We start from the raw sequence: 5,322 nt of genomic DNA, 5'->3' as shown, positions 1-5,322 counted from the left end.
ATCATGGATTGGACCTTTTGAAAACCAACAACTAAATAGAGGAGGGATGTCTTAGGCTAGCATGTTGATTATCATTTATTGAAAAGAAATTTTTGTAAACTATAATAGGCACCATCTCCCCATAGGGCTTTTCTTTTCTTTTTTTCTTAAACCATGGAGTGCTTAGGACAGCAATAGATCAAAATCTGTGGCCTAAATCAGGAAAATTTTCAATTGAGGTTACTGGATCCATTGATTCTAAACCATGGATGCCGGACCCACTAATTCTAATTGTGGTTAAAATTTTGACTTGATGAAGTGCAACCATACCTCTTCTTTTATATGCCTAAATCAGTGAGAATAAGAGTACAATATCTTGGCAGATTTACTTGCATGAGTGAAGAATAAAATGTTCTTTTTTAAAACATCAATTATTTACCCACGATGGCATGTTCCAAGGGTTGAAGTTGAACACGCCATATCAGGCTTGATATGCTCAATCTTTATGCTGACATGATTTATTATGATTTATCCCATGTCAATTATTTAATCATGATGGCACATTCCAAGGACAAAAGCTGAACACGCCATATCAGGCTTGATATGCTAATCTGAAATGAATGAATAAACAATGCCTATTTATATTACAATTTCGAATATTCCTTATATAAATAATATTAGCATGCTTCCGTTGATACCTTAAATAAATTTAATTAACCATCAATAACCCATTTTGTTATCATTACTCCTTTAATCTAAAACACCAATCCCTTGATATACAGCCATTTGAAAGTGCTTTTGTGTTGATTCAATTGGAGCCTACTAGGTTTACTACCAACTCAGCTTCCAACATGATTGAATACATATAAATGGTTCAGCATATATCAAACTAAAAGCTTAAATACATATAAATGGTTGAATGCCATCTGAGTCCAATGCTCATCCCTAACATAAATACACATAGTTCCTAATCATAAATACTAGAGTCTTGGTCAAAATACATTTCTACTGCAACCATTGTTCCTAACTGCTATTTGTTGAACATATACACCACAAGAAACCCAATTATAAAAATAATGAGCAAAACTCGTATCCTCTTCAATTCTTTAGAAAGTAGCTGCTAATGATCCTTCGAAGACTCCATTGATTGCACACACCTATTCAATTCAAATAATAACCTATCGATCTCTTCAGCATGAGTTACTGCATGTCCTACATTCATTGATGATGTAGCATCATCGGAAATGGTTGTAGGAAATGCCCATTCAAAATAATTGCAAAATGCCACATTGACTTTCTTTTCCTAAATACATGTAAAGTCAAGTCAATGCATCTAACAATCTCAAAATGTTATTACAAACACATAAAATACACAATTATAATAGTACTTACCATGATTACGGGACAACTATAAAAAAACCTTTGTGGGTTCAAATTTGTCTCCGACACGCGGATTACACATTTCTTTCCACAATAACAAATTCTTGATGGATACTTCAATTTCTTATAAGATGTGCTCTAAGATGTCGATTGAAAACTCATCTCTGCACTAGTGTCGAAACCCATATTAGGTTTAAGGATCATGGATTGTGGATCAAGACTGGACCATAGCAAAACCAAGTCCACATCACAAGTTGTTATATACAGTTACTCAAAACATGAAAAAATCAAGTTGAATATGTTAATACTTTTAATTTCTCATTTCCAAGTGTCTTTTTCATCTAAATGACCATAACATGCAACTGGTACTTGGAATGTCCAAGCATCCATGGTCTCATCTTTGAATTAGGGTTTACTAGAAATTGTTTGCTTTACTAATCTACATCCATTGTAGATGTAAAAACTGGTCTCCTAGATCTATCTATCAAATTTTTCCTTCATTTTATTTGTTGATCAACATATAAAACTAATAAATAGATTATAGGTAAAGAAATAATAGAAAACTAAAATGGAATCACTTTGATGTTTAACAAGATAAGCAACCAGAACTCTTAGCAAGAAATTTATAGTTCTGTGGAGAAATTGAAACCAAGAGGATTTTCTTTGGTTTCTTATTTTTCTGATTTCAGGAATTCAGCAGTCTGAAGTCTAATCTAATAACATGAACTTCTTTTCAAATTGGGAGTGTTAATGAAGGGTGATTAGCACTTACTGCACTCAAATCTTATGTTATGTATGGTTGAATGAGATTGACCATAGAAGTTACAACCACTTGGGGTTGGGTCAAGAGCCCCTTTGAGCAGAATAACTACTAAAAGCTTCTATTTAATACAAAGCATTCAAGCTAGATTTGACAGAAGCGTCTTAAGTATACCAATTGCAATTTTATGATATGTTGAATTCCATGTATAGGTTTCAGAAGGGTGATCTTTACTTGTCATTTTCTATCATACACGCCATGCACAGCTCTGTCTTGTGAGTAGTGGGATAAAAATCAGATGTGGCTAGAAAATGATAATCCCTCTTAGATGGGCTGGGTTCTAAATATGATAATCAGAAGATGTTGGTTTTGTTGTTCCAAACCAGCATGCATGAATCAGAAATCTCGCATACAACAACTATGAGATCTATTCTATGTTAAACTTCCCTCACACACACAATAAATCAAACACATGGTAGGGCTAAGAGAGCCTTTTTCCTCGATGGCAATACAACACACAATAGAGTCACATGCACAATAACAATGAGGTAGCTTAGATTTATTGTTGGGGAAGCAAAAGGAAGGAGGTATTACCCAAGATTTATCGTCAATCGCCCAAGGATCAGTCGCAGATGAAGCCGTTCATCGCCGGTGGAATATCGCTGCCATCAACACTAAGGGTTAAGCGACTTTTCATGGGAGAAGACTATGTTTTGAAAAGTAAAGAAGAAGGAAGGCTTACCTACGTTCTGTCGCTGGTCACCAGTGGAGGAAGGACCGCCGATGATGTCTTTTGTCTTCACTAGTTGGAGAGGAGAGCAGAACATGGGTTCAGTAAGCTCGATTTGGGTAGAGAGATGTAGGAAAGAAGGGAAGGGAAAGGGGAAAATCATTTTGAATGGAGGAGGGATAGCTAACAGAGTTTGTGCTAAATGTCCACTTACCATCCTCGCATGAGTATAGCATGAACATGCGCTTAGGGATGCATGTTGTTCTCTCGTAATGTTCGAACTGTGTTCGAACACAAAAAGCAGTGACTGAAGCCAAACTCCACTTACTCAGCCCCTCTTCGATTTCCGATGCACTCCCTATAGAGCGCGCCCCACACTCCACCCCCCGTGCATTGGAACATCACCGTTGGGGCATGGGCTATGGGGCGTGAAATCTGATTTGGTACTGACAAAATTTTCCACACACCATTTGCATGTTTCTAATTTTTATTCGTTTTGAGATATTTTTAGGGATAAGTTTACCGCACTCCATCTCAGAATTCTGAATTCAACTATAGACCTACAACAATTGAGTATTTCCGAGCTGGCATCTACCCCAACTATACTGTGGAGCTAAGATTTCTGGGAGGAGTCCGGATCTACTCCTCGCAGCCTAGCGCCTCAAAACATCCTCACAAAATGTGAGGATGCCACACGACCCCAAGCCCATGTGAACTCTATTCACGAGCGGAGGAGCCTAACAGTCATTAGGCCTCCATTTTTGTTAGCCCCTTCCCCCCCACCCCCACCCCAAGCCTTATTTGGCACTTTCTAATTTTCTATTGTATTGCCGCTCAAAGCCCCCGCCTCTCCTCTTTTCTCTTCGGCAACGAAAGAATGAAAACCCTAGCACCCTCCACCGGTTGCAGTGCTCTCCTTGGTAGCCAGTGATCTCACCGACCAGAATAGATTTCGACGATAGTACGAGGACTTTCTCCATTGGTTTTTTTTTTCACATGCAAGCTACGACACCGATGACCATTCCTTCCTCCAGTCCCAATCTTTCCAAGCTTCTGGTAGAGATTCCCATTAGTTTTTAAGAATAAGTCAAGATCATAAATTCTTTTTACGAGTGCTAGATGTCCCCTTAGCACTTACAACCTTCTATAGTTTTTCTAATTTAGAGGACTCTTATTTCATATTTGAAGATGAGTTTTTGGTTGATGGATCATGTGATTGTATATCAGAAACTTGATCTGAAGACTTTAGCTATTTAATCATCCATATGGGAAGGTTCTTTTGCATGGTCAGCATCCCAAATTCTGAAGGGATGAGAGATCCATCATATGGATGGCCGAACCCTGTAGGAAGGTTGTGAAATTTTTCAAAAAATTCTCTCTTTTCCATGTGGGAATCGCATTCCCTATTTTAGAAAACTGTATTTTCAAGGATCAATCTTGAAACCAAACCGAACCAGATCTGAAACTAAAAGGGAGGAGAGGGATATACTTAATACGGAGTAATGGCAAACCCCCAATGGAGGTGTTCACACCCAAGGATAAATGCAAAGACTGATTCCACTAAATATGACACGGTGCAGGATGAAGCAGAATCAGCAGGACGGTTCTTCAGCAAGAATGTAATGGAGGGCTGGTGAGTACGACTTCAGATTACCTTTTCTGCCAAAAGGTAATATTAAGAACCTTTCTTGATCACTCCCATAGGTGGAGATCGAACTGGGTGGGGCGGAAAGAGCAGAAGATTGGAGCAGTTAAACTACAGACTCTTCTCTCTATCAAATTTGCGAGCTGATAATTTTGTAATTGGAGCTTCGCCCTGCTCCTCTATTTATAGCCTTTAAAAATAGCATCTCCTAATCCCATTAGGAGTTTCCTAATCTAAATCTTGTATTTGGATATGAACTCTCTTTAAGAGATAAGAATAATCCATTATCTTATCTACAGATAAAGATTAGCCTTCCTACTCAAATTAGGACTTTTCTCATCCAAATCTTTAGTTGAATCTAAACTGTCTGAGTGGATAGGGATAATCCCTTATCCTATCTACTGATCTAAATCCCAAAACCGCCCCTATTTAATTAATCTTATTAAGCCAGATCGAATTGGGCTTTAGGCCTATTAAGTCTATGTGCTCACTTAACTTCCAAACTACTGCCCAATTGGCTATCCTTGTATGGCGTGGAACCCAAACATTGATCTACACATTAGCCACATGGATTCAACCTAGCCTCTGTTACAAGGCCTGGCCAAATTCACTGTTAGAAATAGTGAACCCCTGAGTCCATCATCATGGGCTCTTAATGGGCCCAACATTTACACTAAATGGTCCTTGGGTCAAACCACCTTATAAAAACCCAAGGACTGTGGGCAGATGCAAGATTATCCCATCAGGTATTGCCCTCAATGGTCTTACACTTAATCTCTCAGCCCATAATGATCAAACACTGCCTGATAAGAGAGGACCTCTCCATTG

The 5,322-nt window shown here is 38.3% G+C and overlaps 1 long non-coding RNA gene across 2 annotated transcripts; it reads right to left on the bottom strand.

Moving 5' to 3' along the window:
• Window positions 1-806: 806 nt before the first annotated feature.
• Window positions 807-3,325, bottom strand: LOC148846056 (uncharacterized). 2 transcript variants are annotated; one of them, XR_016102022.1, is made up of 5 exons: window positions 3,064-3,325; window positions 2,862-2,916; window positions 2,714-2,781; window positions 1,372-1,523; window positions 807-1,282 (listed from the first exon to the last, which is right to left on the bottom strand). It is a non-coding gene; the product is annotated as an uncharacterized LOC148846056 (long non-coding RNA). The 2 variants fall into 2 exon arrangements; XR_016102021.1 differs by lacking the exon at window positions 3,064-3,325 and having other exon boundaries at window positions 2,862-3,003.
• Between the last annotated feature and the right edge of the window lie 1,997 nt (window positions 3,326-5,322).

Source organism: Nelumbo lutea, chromosome 7, assembly GCF_056320005.1.
Source record: "Nelumbo lutea isolate HS-2025 chromosome 7, American lotus-T2T, whole genome shotgun sequence".
Lineage (NCBI taxonomy): Eukaryota > Viridiplantae > Streptophyta > Magnoliopsida > Proteales > Nelumbonaceae > Nelumbo > Nelumbo lutea.
This window is presented reverse-complemented; position numbering and strand designations above follow the sequence as displayed.